The sequence below is a fragment of the Lathyrus oleraceus genome, chromosome 4 (assembly GCF_024323335.1).
Source record: "Lathyrus oleraceus cultivar Zhongwan6 chromosome 4, CAAS_Psat_ZW6_1.0, whole genome shotgun sequence".
Taxonomy (NCBI): domain Eukaryota; kingdom Viridiplantae; phylum Streptophyta; class Magnoliopsida; order Fabales; family Fabaceae; genus Lathyrus; species Lathyrus oleraceus.
This window is the reverse complement of record NC_066582.1, coordinates 227,442,560-227,459,060: the sequence shown is the minus strand read 5'-3', so window position 1 is coordinate 227,459,060 and position 16,501 is coordinate 227,442,560.

Genomic DNA, 16,501 nt, shown 5'->3' with positions numbered 1-16,501 from the left:
CCTCAAAGGTCAAGCAACATGTTGGGGATCATCATACAAAATTTCATGGTAATTGGATCATTATTGAGCATTTCACAATAGAAAGAATGAAGCATGTCACATTTTGCACACATGATCAATCAACCAATCACAATTCAAATTCTAGAGATGATAAAATCATGAAACCACCACCAAAAAATAATAGACAAACACATGAACATTTTGCAAAAAATTGGGAATTAATTGGATGCATATGCTATTTTTAATGATTTTTTGAATATGGAAGAAAAATGAAATAAAATGAATCAAAGCATATGATAAAATTGGAGGGAAAGGCAAAGATGTGATTAATTTGAAAAAGTGGCTTCAGCAGGAATCGAAGCAGGTACATATGAAAATGTAAGCGCATGGCAAAATAATCCAGAAATTGCAACCAGTGGGAATTGAAGCGCGGGAATGGATGAAACGTTGTAGTTTCATTAATGTGTTGGCACGTCCAGTCACCGGTCAATGCATATGTGGATTAGTCAAAAGGCCAAAAGGCAGCACATGTGGCACATGACTAGGACAAAAACCCTAGCATCTCAATTAAATGCAGACGGCGGAGCGCGCGGCCAGGCAAGGAGGTTTCCACCGTCTTCTTCGTGAAGACGGTGGCTCTACAGTAACTTCATGCAAAAAAAAATCCAGAATCGTGCAATATCTATACCAAATGAAAGCTCATGCCACGTACATTACAAATCCAGCATTATTTCACATCAATTCATCATGTACAAAGCAAATCGAACAAAAACATTATTGGATTCAAAACTTCAAATCCATGCAACTCGGTCAATATTCATCCAAATTCCATAAAATCTATATCAGAATTTTCAGCGTGAGGAGATCTATCTAAACATATGCATAGCATCAAGAATTAAGAGGGTCGAATTTTTACCTCTTGAAGAGCAGATCAATGAAACAGTGAATTCAATGCCTTGCAAGTGTCCAGATCAACTCCTGAGGTGATGTCTTGAAGCTTTATGAATGAATTGAAGCTTGGAGAGGCTTAGATCTAGCTCAAAAATCAGTTTCCATCTTCATGTTCTTCCTTGGATTATGCACGAATTCTTGCCAAACTCAATGATCCAATGCTTGATTCTTCATCCACTACACTCAATGAACCAGAATATGGAAGAAAAATGCTATGCTATGTGGAGAATTTTCAAGTTTTGATTGAGAGAAAATTTTGGAGGGAAAAAAAGTTTTGGATCTAGAATGTGAAGTTCTGAACATTTCTGTTATGATTAAGCATTTATACTATGTGTTAATCCTACTGAAAATCTAATTAGGCATTGGTTAATTAGAGATTAGCAAAAATAAGGTGCATGACCAAAAATTGAAATTGTGAGGTGCATGGAGCATTTGGACGTGAACAGTAGCATGTGCATGATCAATTTCACTTAAAATCATCTCATAAGCATAATGGCAATGGTATTTTGTTCATACAATGCACCAATTTCAAATTTGTCATTTTCCCTCCAAAATGGGCATGAAAGAACAAATGATAATATGATGAAATTTCATGCAATGTGATTAATGATTTGGAAAATACATGTCATGACAAGCAAAATGCAAAAAGGAGCACTCAATTTGGAGTTATGAGTCAAAAGTTATGGCCTTTTGAAGTTCCATGCACACTTGGAAATGATTTGATCATATCTCCTCAACCATTCATCAGATGCTCATGATCTTGGACTTTTTGGAAATGGGAGAGAGAGATCTTCAACTTTCATGTTGGACAAAAATTCATTTGAAGCTTCTTTGATGTTGTAAAGTTGAGTTGAAGTTGGTCCAAAAACTTTCCATTTTTGGAAACTTGAAATTATAGGTCACTTTCCATTTTGGGAAACTTTTGCACTGGCTTCAAATTCTTCAAGATAAAGGTTTGACATGATGAATAAAAAAATTTTGGACATGAATGGGATGAAGAAACTCAATTTCTCAATTCAAAACCCATAGTTGACTGGCATTGGTCCTTAGATGACCTGAAAGTATTCTGATGAACTTTAGCCTCAACCACTTGGAGAATTGGTTCAGAAATGAACCTATAGCTTTCATAAGCTCAAAATAATGATCACATGATCCATATCTCAAAGGAAACCTCATCTCTTGCACAAAGGATTCACTTGAATTGCCTTGGCCTGTTGACTGCTTAAGCTGCAAGACAAATGTTAGATGACATATTTTTATACATTTTTGGTTAGTGATTAAAAGAAAAACAATGATATACAAATGCAAGCAATGCTTGGTGATCAAGAACCACTCTCAAGAAAGATCCCACCCACAGGGAAGGAAGCAAGGTGTCCAATGATCCTTGAGGCTTTGTAAGGCTATGATATGATGCCATGAGGGATCTTAGGGACAAAATTGGGGTCTTACAGACACCCTCAAATCCTCCCCAGAGGACAGTCATCTCCGAGATTGTCTCATCAACTGTGCCTATGGCCATCGCACACTTTGCTCCAACAGCCATGCCAGCCGAGTTTCCATGGGGGATGCCTCCCAACTTCATGCCTGAGGGTCCTGCACCCACTTTTGCTTCTCTGCCGGCATCTAGCCTGGTCCTTGATGTTCCTCCTCCTGTCGTGCATACTATGCCCAGAGTAGACGACACCATCTACCATTCTGAGCCGTCTGAGGGCCCAGATGTCTATGAGAAGATGGATACCATGAATGATCAATTTCTTGAGCTCCGCAAGGAATTGAAAAATCTTCGAGGAAAAGATCTTTTCGGCAAGTCTGCTGTCGAGCTCTGCTTGGTCCCTAATGTGAAAATCCATATAAAGTTCAAGGTTCCTGACTTTGAAAAGTACAAGGGAAATACTTGCCCTCTCAGCCACCTGGTCATGTATGCCAGGAAAATGTCGACTCAGACCGACAACGACCAACTGCTCATCCACTACTTTCAGGACAATTTGTCTGGTGCTGCCCTATGTTGGTATATGGGCTTGGACAGTGCGAACATCTGATCCTTCAATGACCTTGGCGAGGCCTTCGTCAAGCAATACAAGTACAATGTGGATATGGCTCCCGATAGGGATCAATTGAGGGTCATGTCCCAGAAGGACAAGGAAACCTTCAAAGAATACGCCCAGAGGTGGCGAGAGGTAGCAACACAGATTGTGCCCCCGCTGGAAGAGAAAGAGATGACCAAGATCTTTCTGAAGACCTTGAGTTCTTTTTATTACAAGCGGATGATTGTCAGCGCTCCTTCTGACTTCACTGAGATGGTGATAATGGGGATGAGTTTGGAAGAAGGAGTCAGGGAAGGGCGCATGACCAGAGAAGAAGGCTCTTCTGCCAAAGGTATGGGACGTTTGGGAAGAAGAAAGATGGCGAGGCACATGTTGTGACCTCCCATGCTAAACCAAGAAGACCCTCAGTGAGGATGAAGACCATGCGTCCTGCCGGTAACAAGCACCAGGTGGCTCATATAACACCTATTTTTAGAGATAATCAGCAACAACAACATCCACAATATCAACAACAACACCGTCCTCAACAGCAGGCCTACCAGCCTCGAAACAGTAATCAAGCCAGCACATGTTACGAGAGGAAAAGGGTCACCTTTGATCCTATTCCGATGACGTATGCAGAATTATATCCCTCTTTGATAGAGAGAAAGTTGATTACTCCACGAGACCCGCCGGCTATACCTACCAACCCTCAGTGGTGGTATAAGCCCGAATTACACTGTGTTTATCATTCCTGTGCTCCCGGACATGATGTGGAAAATTGCTACCCTTTGAAGACCAAGGTTCAAGACCTTGTGAGGTGTGGTATTTTATGTTTCGAGGACATAAGTCCTAATGTAAAGAAGAACCCATTGCCCGAGCATGGGAAATCTGTCAACATGGTCCAGGGCTGTCCTGGTAAGTACAAGGTCAAATATGTCAGTCATATTCGACAATCTCTGGTCGAGATGCATAGACTACTGTGTGATTATAGTCATTATGAGCATGACCACGATAGAAGTCGAGTTTGTTCTGTCAATCAAAGAGGATGTCGCCAAGTGTGCAAAGATGTTCAGGAAATGCTGGATGAAGGAGTTATTGAGATACTTCAAAACAGAAATGTTGATGAAGATACTGATGAAGTCAATGTAATTTCTCCAGTATTCCGGATCCTCGAGCCTGTTATTATCAAGTATGATGGTAGCAAGCAAAAGGCTTCTCCTGCTTTAATCATTAAGCCATCTGGCCCTGTACCATATTCTTCTGAGAAAGCGGTTCCCTATCACTACAATGTTGTAGCATTAGAGGATGGGAAAGAGGTGCCCCTGCCCTCTTCATCTGTTGTTAACATTGCCGACGTCAACGGCCTGACCCGCAGCGGTCGTGTTTTCTCGGCTCCGCCGAAACCTCAAGCTGATGTTCGAAGGAATGATACTACTGATTATGCTGAACGCCCGGTTGGGAATGCTGTGAATACTCCGAATCCGGCCCTTGTTGCTAAACCTACCTCTACGTTGAGAACTTCTGTCTCTGTTGGCCCGAGTGGCAATGCGTAAGAAGACTGTGATGAGATGATGAGGCTCATCAAGAGAAGTGAGTACAACGTGGTAGATCAGCTTCTACAAACGCCATCAAAAATCTTTGTACTATCCTTGTTGATGAATTCAGAACCACACCGAGAATCTCTATAGAAGGTGTTGAATGTGGCGTATGTGGATCACGACGTCACGATTGAAAAATTTGACAGTATTGTTGCAAACATCACAACTTGTAACAATTTAAGTTTTTGTGATGCTGATCTCCCCGAGGAGGGAAGAGACCACAACTTGGCACTACACATCTCTATGAGTTGTAAAGATGATGCCATGTCCAATGTGCTGGTGGACACTGGGTCATCATTGAATGTGTTGCCGAAGTCCACTCTTGCAAAGTTATCATATCAGGGGCCTCCCATGAGGCAGAGTGGAGTGGTAGTGAAAGCTTTCGATGGGTCGCGTAAAACTGTGATTGGAGAGGTTGATCTCCCAGTCAAAATTCGACCAAGTTATTTCCAGATTACCTTCCAGGTTATGGATATTCACCCATCGTATAATTGTCTATTGGGTAGACCATAGATTCACGAGGCAGGCGTCGTGACATCCACCTTACACCAGAAACTGAAGTTTGTGAAGAACAAGAAGTTGGTCGTGGTAGGGGGAGAGAAGGCTCTCCTGGTTAACCATTTGTCTTCCTTCTCTTATATAGATCCTGAGGATGAAGTTGGAACTCTGTTCCAAGCTTTATCTATTTCTGAGCCTATTAAGAAGGGAACTTCTTCATTTGCATCCTATAAAGATGCGAAGTTGGCCATCGAGCATGGTGCAACTGCTGGTTGGGGCAAATGATTAAGCTGGAAGACAACAAATCCCGGGCTGGCATAGGCTATTCTTCTGGTGTCTTCAACAAGCAAGGGTTGTTCAAGAGTGGTGGATTCATCCACACCGGTCAAGATGAAGAGGCTGTTGCCATTTTGGAAGAGGATGCAGAGGATTCTGGCAACTTCGTCATCCCTAGAGGGATCTGCAATAATTGGGTCGTTGTTGATGTTCCAACAGTTATCCATAAGTCAAAGTAATGTTCATTGTGTTTGAAAACCCTCCTCCCATGCCAAAAGGAGAAGTGATGACATTCTTGGTGCATAAATACAATGATATTTTCATTCAATAAATTCATGTTAAATGTTTGTTTTTCCAATTATTTTCCCTTTTCGCTTTTGCATGAAATTGGTGATCACATAAAACCCTAAAAAAATCAATCTTTTTCATCTACATAATGATTTGCTTTGCTTGAATTCTAAAATCTCTTTTATATCCAAAATCATTATGCAGGTTGATCAAACCCATTGAACATAATGATCTAACACCATCTCCCAACTTTGAGTTCCCTGTATTTGAGGCAGAAAAAGATGATGTTGAAGAGATTCCTGACGAGATTACCTGTCTACTTGAGCATGAAGAAAAGATCATTCAGCCACATCTTGAGAATCTGGAAACAGTCAACTTGGGGTCTGAAGATTGTTTTAGAGAAGTAAATATTGGGGCACTCCTGGAAGAATCTGTTAAGAAGGGGTTGATTGAGTTGCTACGAGAGTACGTCGACGTCTTTGCCTGGTCATATGAAGACATGCCTGGTCTAGATATAGATATTGTTCAACATTTCCTGCCTTTGAAGTCTGAGTGCGTGCCTGTGAATCAGAAGCTCAGAAGAACTCATCCTGATATGGCAGTGAAGATCAAAGAAGAAGTTCAGAAGAAAATTGATGCAGGGTGTCTGGTGACTTCTACATATCCTCAATGGGTGGCCAATATTGTGCCCGTGCCTAAAAAAGATGGAAAAGTCCGAATGTGTGTGGACTATAGAGACTTAAATAAAGCTATTCCGAAAGATGATTTTCCTCTACCGCATATTGCTATGTTGGTAGATAATATAGCTAAATTCAATGTCTTCTCGTTTATGGACGGATTTTCCGGATATAATCAGATTAAAATGGCACCTGAGGATATGGAGAAGACAACATTCATCACACCTTAGGGAACATTCTGTTATCGAGTGATGCTCTTCGGTTTGAAGAACGCAGGAGCCACGTATCAACGAGCTATGACTACCTTGTTTCATGATATGATGCACAAGGAGATCGAGGTATATGTTGATGATATGATTGCGAAGTTAAGAACGGAAGTTGAACATGTAGAACACTTGTTGAAGCTTTTTCAGCGTTTGAAGAAGTATAAGCTTCGTCTGAATCCTAATAAGTGTACATTTGGAGTCCGTTCCGGCAAGTTATTGGGCTTTATTGTCAGCGAAAGAGGTATTGAGGTTGCTCCTGCAAAGGTCAAAGCAATACAAGAGATGCCTGCGCCCAAAACTGAGAAGCAAGTCCGAGGTTTTGTTGGCCGCTTGAATTATATTTCCATATTCATATCCCACATGACTGCCACATGTGCGCCGATATTCAAGCTCCTCCGGAAAGATCAGTCTCATGATTGGACCGAGGATTGTCAGAAGGCCTTTGACAGTATTAAAGAGTATTTGTCTGAGCCTCCGAATTTTTCTCCTCCTGTGGAAGGGAGACCATTGATTATGTATCTGACATTTCTTGAAGAATCAATGGGTTGTGTCCTTGGTCAGCAAGACGAATCAGGGAAGAAAGAATATGTTATCTACTACCTGAGTAAGAAGTTCACTGAATTTGAGTCTCGATACTCAATGCTTGAGAAACACATGTTGTGCTTTGGCTTGGGATGCTAAGCGATTACGCCAGTATATATTGAATCATACGACTTGGTTGATATCCAAAATGGGTCCAATTAAGCACATCTTTGAGAAGCCTGCTTTAACTGGGAGGATTGCCCGTTGGTAGATGTTGTTGTCTGAGTATGATATTGAGTATCGAGCTCAGAAGGCGATAAAAGGTAGTATCTTGGCTGACCACTTGGCATACCAACCAATTGAGGATTATCAGTCTGTTCAGTATGACTTTCCAGATGAGGAGATTCTGTATTTGAAAATGAAAGATTATGATGAGCCTACGCTCGATGAAGAGCCAGAGCCTGGTTCCCAATGGAGCATGGTGTTTGATGGCGCTGTGAATCAATATGGAAATGGTATTGGGGAAGTGATTATTACTCCTCAGTGTAAGACCCCAATTTTTGCCCTAAGATCCCTCATGGCATCATAACATTGCATTTGCAAAACCTCAAGGATCATAAGCACCTTGGCTCCTTCCCTTTGGATGGGGACCTCTTGTGAGTGGTTTGAGATCACCAAGCATGGTTGAATTGTATATCATTGCTTTTCTCATTTTATTTACTAACCAAAAGCACAAAAATATGTCACTAACATTTCTTGTTTGTAGCTTGAGCAATCACAAGGTCTGAAAGCTTCTAGAAGATCCTTTGTGCAATGAAAAGGTCAAGAGGAGATGAAAGCAAGCATGGAAATGGTTCCCAAAGCTCTCATCCATCAAATATGCCTCCCTATTATCTCAATTCATCATTTTTGATCAAAGCAAGTCAAAGGATTTGAGGTTTGTTTCCCAAGAAAACCCTAATTCATCAGATCATCAATAATGCCTTGCTCATGAAGCAACCTCAGCCCATGGTAAAATACAATCAAGGTAAGTTCTTTAATTCATCATTCCATGCATATTTGAACTTATTTGAGTTCCCTCAATCATCAATTCATCAAGATATGAATGGTGGACTTGGAAATTTATCAGTCAATTCATTTGTCTATTTTGAAATGCACTGAGACCTAACTTTTTATGTGTTAGTCAAATGGAGATTATCTTAAGAGAAAAAATATTATTAAGGACAATGTGAACAACTTTCATGTTCATAAAAAATTGATTTGAAGCATGGAAGATCATCATCCATTCCAAGACATTATAGGTCATTTTGACTGAAACCCTAATTTTGGGTCAACTTCCCAAGAACATAACTCATTCATTTTTTATGATTTTGAAGTGGGACAAAATGAATTGGAAATCGTATTGTGTCTACTTCAAATGTTATGTTGAGCAAAATTTCAAAATCTTAAAAGAAATACATGTGATAATGCAAAACATTATAGGTCACTTTGGGCCAAATGCATTGAAATGGAAAAAATTCCAACTTCAAGTGCCCATAACGTCTTCATTAAAAACCCAAATGATGCAAAATTTAAGTCCAAATTGATTGTCTTGAAAAGATATACAACTTTCATGTTGAATATTTTATCATTTGAAGCTTTCATCATTGAAACAGAAGGGCTTGAACATTGGCCAAATTTGGAAACTTCACTTATGCATGTTTTGCACCCTACACTTTAAGCTCAAATTTCACTAATTTCCAAGGCCCAATTGGAATTTTGATCAACATATCATTTGTTCCTTATGCAACAAGTTTTCTAACCATTACTCATGAGGTAGTATTTGGAGTTTGGAAGCACCATTTTCGAAGGCATGAAAGATTAAGTGCATTTTGTGAAATTCAATTCAATTGCCATGCATGAGCTGTTTACACTTCTTGTACACGTCCATTTGCAATTCACATGAACTCAGCAGGTCATTTTAGTCTTCATTGGGCCTTCCACATGATCACACAAGCCCATGCAATGAAAAATCCATTTGCCATGCACACAAGCTAACTCATGCACTCAGCCCTTTCCAGCTATAAATACATGTGATATGCTTCATAATTCTCCAACCTGAAGGCACCTGAAATGCTGCAAGAGTGAATCCCTAACCATACCAAAGGAACAAAGTTCATTTTTCTTCAAAAATTCAGATCTGAAATTCAATTGCATTTGGTTGAATTTTCAGATCTAAAGTTCCTAAACCTTCATCATTTGATCTATTGAACTTCTGTTTTGCAAAAGAAACCAAGGAAAGGGACTCAAATCTTCATAATCCAAAGGTTTTGATCAACTATTTTTTTGCTTCGAATCTCCTTATACTTTGATCCACTGGCCTTGATATTGTGTTGTCTGAAGTCCTCTCTATAGAGGCATCATTATTGAGTGTTTAATTGTTGAAATCGAGCAAGTTCAGTTAAACATCACCAAACTTCCATCTCTGATTTCTCACTTAATAGGAATCTAGAGTGGAAGTGAGTGATATAGGAGTGATGTACATCACTTCACCTTTCGAATGGTGCCTGGATCGTTCATTTTAGTAAGCATTTGAACCTTTGTGTTTTTTGACCTTCGTCGGAGCTCACCGGAGAAGACGGTGGCGCTGGCCACCGTCTCATTGCCAGATTAATTATGAGCCATTGATCTCAATCTCCAGATCTAATCTCGTCCCTCCTTTGTTATGACTTTTTATATTGCCTCGTGTGTCTCAGTTGACTAAGGCATATGGTGGGAGCGCGCTCAGAGGCCGTGTGATGTGCCAGCTCAATTAATGAGACTGGATCCAACGCCTCTCCTTTTTTCGTATTTTCTTATTTTCTGATTTTATTTTCTTTATTTCCTTTTATTTCAAAAATTCACATCTCTTTTATTATTGGTCCAAAAAATATGGGACCAATTGCATTATTTCTCTTTTAATTTCTAGTTTCTAAAAATGATTTTTAATAGGTTTTATTTCATCATTTGCTATTTTTTAATAATTTTCTCTTTTCTGGTCATTTTTAATTCATTTTAAATAGTTTTTGATATCCAAAAAATACAAAAATATTTTTCTAACCTCTTTGAATGATGATGGATCTATGAAAAGTATTCTCATCAATTTATTAATTGATTTGAGATTTATTTGAGATTTTAGTTCAATTAGGTTATTTTTCTTCATTTTTAATTGATTAAAAATAGTTTCTGACCTTTAAAAATGCTGAAATTTTTTGTCAAACTTTGTTTGACCATGTTGAACTTGGGATAATTCACTTGGACTTTTTAAAGTTAATTTGAAGTGAATTTGAAGTTTGACCTTTCTTTAATATTTTAACTCAAGTTTATTTTCAAATATTAAAAATGCCAAATATATTTTTTTTGATTTCTTGACTTCCAATCTTCATCTCATTTCTGATTTTTATGGTTTGACCTTGATCTTCCCTATCTTTGGTCAACATTTATGGTTTGGTACATTCCTTTTCATTTGATGCACTTTTTTTCTTCATTTTCATTATCCATCTTCTTCTTCTTCTTCTTTTCTTTTTGATCAATGAGTTAAAGGTTGATAAGTTAGCATTGATTAGGGAGGTTTAATCTTCCTTGATTCAAATCTAATTCATCTTGATCAAATGATTAAGTGAATGGCTTTGCATTAAGGATAGATTGCTTTTTAAATCATGCAAAGGAATTAAACCAATACAAGATCATTTCTCTTCTTCTTTTTTTTTGGCATGGCAAGTTGTTGGAACTTGGTTCACTAATCAAGACTTCTAACTTGTGTTGTTGCCTACATTATTATTGACCGACCTCAGATAGTTGTGACTTCTACATAAGTCCAATTACGATTGCTTAACATAGCGCTAAATTTGCCTTATGGCACACTAAATACTAACACTAACCATTAACAATTAACATTTACTTTTTGCTCTTTACTTCTATGCAATTTACTATTCTTGTACATATTATTCATTTGCTTTTTCCTTTGCTCATTTGAGCACATATTTATATTAATGCAATTTGCCTTTTGCTCACTTGAGCACATAATTGTGTATATATTATTGTGCTTGTGCTTTTGTTTTGATTGTTGTGGACCAAAATGCAAAGAAATGGACAAATGGACTTAGTTTCTAGGACTTTCCCTATGCAAATTGGAGTAAAAGGATCTTGATGTGAAGATGGATTAGAAGGACCAAACCTCTAAACTCACTCTTGTCCATTCTTGATTTGTTTCATAAAACTTTTGATGTGTGTGCTCTTGTGCTAGGGAATCCTATGAGAGCTCAAATTGAAGAACCATTGTCATGTTCATCCAAGGTGAAAGATACAAGATGCATTGAGGATCTCTTAAGAGACTTGTTTGATGGTTGCTTGAGCTTACTATTATCTTGCTTGCATATTCCAAAGGATGGGAGCTACTTGGATCATCAATATGATCTCAAGAGAGGAACTGCTTGTGTGGTTTTGTTTCTCTTCCCTCATCTTTGCATGATTAGGACCTTAGTCATTCTTCTTCTTCTCCCCACTCTAACCCAAGCCAAAAAAAATTTGTGCAAACATTTAACACTTCTTTCAAACATTAGACTAAGCCTTATGCTTTTTATTTTCAAACTATCTTTTCATAACACTTATTTTGAATTGAACTTTTAAATCAACTTTGACCATATTTTATACATACTTTTCATTGGTAAATATAACCCATTCAAATGTTTTTTTGTGTTTTCAAAGGCAACTTTCTTAAGCAAATTTTTCATAACCTTTAGCTATTAGGTTTGAGTTATCCTTGAAGTAGATGTAATACTCACCTATATCCTTAGTGATGGACAATGAGTCTTCCATGCTTATTATAGGGTTCACCCCTCACTAGCATGTTGAAGCTATCCTCACATGGTGGATTTGTGGTTTTAGGTTGAGTTCTCTCCCTTGGATAACAAAAGACCTTAAGGCTTTTGGACCAATCAATTCACCAATCATTTTGAGATTTTTACCCCGAACTACGAGGTTTTGATCCTAATCTTTTTTAAGTTGGTACGTAGGCAATGGGTTTATCCATCCAAACACAAAATGTAAATAAACTTGTATATTCTCTTCTCATCTCTTCAATCATGTTTGCACAAATAAATTTTTACAAAATACCAACCTTACAACAAGTATGAAAAGGGCTCCCTAGGAGTACCTAGGATGTTTTGGGTGCTTAAAACCTTCCCATTGCATAACCAACCCCCTTACCCCGATCTCTGACATTTTTACTAGTTTTTTATTCGATAAAACGTTTAGGTTTTTGTTCGCTTTCTAACCATTCCTTTGGATAAATAGAAGAGTGGTGGCGACTCGACTTGTATGGTTTACCTTAGATTTAGTCCATATCTCTAAAGGTAACGAATACCCCGCTACACTCAGGGCACACATTTTCCTTTTACAGCAAGGCTAACTTTCAAATGCCCGAATAATATGGCGGAATATGAGGCCTGTATTATGGGATTGGAAGAATGTATTGATCTAAGGATCAAACATCTTGATGTTTACGGTGATTTGGCCCTTGTTGTTAATGACTGAGGTCCATGAGGGTTCATTTGGTACTCATTCCAATGGACATGCCATGGCTAGAAAGATGTTGAGAGCAGGCTACTATTGGCTGACAATGGAGTCTGACTGCTGCAAATATGTGAAGAAATGCCACAAGTGTCAGATTTACGTGGATAAGATTCATATTCCCCCGACATTTCTGAATGTGATTTCATCACCATGGCCCTTCTCCATGTGGGGGATTGACATGATTGGCATGATAGAGCTGAAAACGTCCAACGGTCACAGATTTATTCTTGTAGCAATTGATTATTTCCCCAAGTGGGTTGAAGCGGCATCATATGCAAACGTAACCAGGCAGGTGGTCGTGAAGTTTATCAAGAATCAACTCATATGCCGTTATGGTGTGCCGGATAAGATCATTACAGATAATGGATCCAACTTGAACAACAAGATGATGAAAGAGTTGTGTAGCGAGTTCAAGATTGCACATCATAATTCTTCTCCTTATAGACCCAAGATGAATGGGGTTGTTGAAGCTGCTAATAAGAATATCAAGAAGATTATCCAGAAGATGGTTGTTACGTACAAAGATTGGCATAAGATGCTGCCATTTGCCTTGCATGGGTATCGTACATCTGTCCGCACTTCAATAGGGGAAACCCCCTTCTCTCTTGTTTACGGCATGGAAATTGTGCTCCTAGTAGAGGTGGAGATCCCATCAATGAGAGTCTTGATGGAAGCCAAGTTGACCGATGCTGAATGAGTTCAGAGTCGTTATGACCAACTGAATTTGATAGAAGAGAAGAGATTGACTGCCATGTGCCATGGTCAGTTATATCAGCAAAGGATGAAGAAAGCCTTTGATAAGAAGGTCAAACCTCGTGTATTCCGAGAGGGTGACCTTGTGCTCAAGAAAGTTTTATCTTTCGCGCCCGATTCCAGGGGCAAGTGGACTCCAAACTATGAAGGTCCATATGTTTTTAAGAGAGCCTTTTCAGGCGGCGCTTTGATACTTATAACTATGGATGGGGAGGATTTCACTCGTCCTTTGAATTCAGATGCAGTCAAGAAATACTTCGCCTAAAAATAAAATAAAACAGAATAGCTCGCTAAGTTGAAAACCCGAAAGGGCGGCTTAGGCAAAAATGAGCGTCTCGGTGGATTGAAAACCCGAAAGGGCGATCCAGGCAAAAGTTAGAGACATAAAAAATGAATACATATCCCGCTAGATTGGGTACCTCACCCTGGGGAAATCTAGGCAAAAATTAGGGATTTGGCAAGTAACTGCATCCTGACAAGGCTTTGTTCTACAAACTGTCATCTGTCAGAGATTCTCGCTCAGTCATCGTCAACTGAAGCTTCAAATACATCAGATTCAGAGTTGGTGGAGAAATGGTCATTATGTTCAATGTAACCCTTTTCCAATATATATCACCAATTTCAAATTTGTAAAGATCTATGGAGTCTTGCCATTTGCAGACTACCATTCCATCAAATAAATTTGAGCCTTTATCCAATTATTTGCACTCTTATTTGTTTTTTATTCAACAAATGTTTTGCATATTTTAATTGAGAAATATCATTGTTTTAAATAAATAAATTTTCATAACTTGTTTTTAAACAAAGTGAACATTCACAATGATGAAAGGATACTAGGGATGTCTTTAGTGCTCTCCCAAAGATGGTATGATTCCCAACAGGGTGAGACATTTGTTCATATTCATGGAATGCTTGTATCCTCCTCCTCCTGAGCCTTTTGTGGTTTTTCTCCCGAGCAGAGTGTTTGGTAAAGATATTCATCCCTCTTTCCTGCAGCAAAGTAGTGATCCTTCCTCCTCGACAGATGTGATCTATTTGGTAGTACCGTATTTAGTGGTGACCTTGGAAGCTTCTGATTTGGTGGTTGTTCCCCACAGAGATCCATCCTCCTCTTTGATAATTTCCCCAGAAGTTTTGCTTATGCGGCGGATTTTATCTGTGTGATCCTGTCCCCAGCCAGAATGACTGATGTCCATTCCCCTGCAGATATCTTTGTTTCCTGGTATCTCTTGCCCCCATCAGATTGGATGTTCTCCAGTAGGCCGGGCTTTCTCTCTTGAGATGTAGTACCGGATTTTTGTTCATTGATTCGTGGACCTGTTTGTGTTAGATATGTCTGTTTTGTTAGCATTCATCATACATAAACCACACATATATGCATAATTTTAACATTCAGATATTCATGTTGCATTCTTTGCCATATATCTTTGTTTGTTATACCATGCTAGTTCGTAATATATTTCCCTAAGCAGATGTTTGTGTTTGATCTCCCCATGTAGAGTCAGCCCCATAAGCAGAAATGTTTACCTTTCTTCTATACTCCCCACTGAGTTATGTCCTCGTGGATGATGGTTGTTTTTGTTTCCTCCCAACACATATACTTGGATGGAGCCTCCCCTGAGTTATATCCTCATAGGGAAGATTCTTGTTTCATCGTGTCTCTCTAGTTTGTTCCTAGATTGGCTTCTCGTGTTTTTTCCTGCACTTCCCTATAGTTCAAATGAATGATTGCTCAATAACCAGTAATTATCCATCTTTTCCCCGGCGGAGTCTGTGGTTTTCTACCCTTATACCGGTAGTTGTAAGCCCTATTTTTATCCCCTTACAGAGTTAACCTTTTTGTTCATCCTAACCGATGACGGTTACTCTTCTGTGGTTTTCTACCCAGTATCTGGTAGATGTAATCGCCCCCTTGACGATTATCTTTATCCAATATTTGGTATCGATAGTCCTTCACCCTTTTTGAGCATATCTCCCAGTAACCGGTGATATGTCTCTCGGATCGTTGCCTTTGTCAATGTATCCCCAGCGGGTCATCTTTTATTTGCCTTTTGTCGGCAATGATTGTTTCTCCCTTTGATTTGGTCATCATTTTATACCTGGTTTTCGGTATCCCGATGCCCTCTTCTTTTCGGTCGATTTATCCTTTATTAACCCAGTAACCGGTTATGGATAATCTTCCATGCGAGTGTGTTATCTACGTTCTGATGGTAATAGATAACATATCTCATGCGCTCCTTGGTCGAAGTCTTTTTGCTCTTCCCCAGTCGAGTAAGATTCGGATTCCTTTTTGCGGAGTCGAATGTCCATCCTGTAATCGAGTTTTCCTTTTAGCCCTCTTTTGGATGATGAGTGTCTTGGAAATATTCCCCAATTCACGCCATTGGTCGGTCACCTATTATATGCCCAGTATCCGGTATCCCTGGTGTTCCTTCCTTCTACTCCCTATTATGACTTTTTGTCCCTTGTGGAGTCAGATTTCCTGAGTCGAAATATACCTTTTTAAGGTTTTCCTCAGATGATTTTGGATGTTTGATATCTCTCACCCTTATACCGGTCTTAGATATTCATTCGCCCTGAGCGTGTTGTTCTCTCACCCTTATACCGGTGTTTTGATCACATGTCTCCCTGAGCTTATTACCCAGTAACCGGTAATACCTCGCCCTGGTGTTTCCCCAAAGGAGTCCTATTTGGACATTCCTCAGTGGAGTCCCTTAGTGGATTCTCTCGTCTGAGTCCGGAGTTTCATCTGAAGTATCCGTGTGGATAGTTTCACTGTATTGGCATATTCCCCAGTACATGCGCCTTTGAGTCAGCTCGAGTCTTTCCATTTGATTTACTTTCATGGAATTCTGCTCGTGTTAAGTCGTGACCTGCTCACACAATTTATTCCCTTTCTTATCCCCATAAGAGTCCCAAAGTCTCTGTCCCATGGAATGAACTACTCATATGGATTGTCAGTTTCTCCGGATTTCTTTTCCTCTTTGTGGACACATATCCCCATAGAGCATTACCTTTTTGCATACATACATCTGCAGCATGAGGTCTCTTAG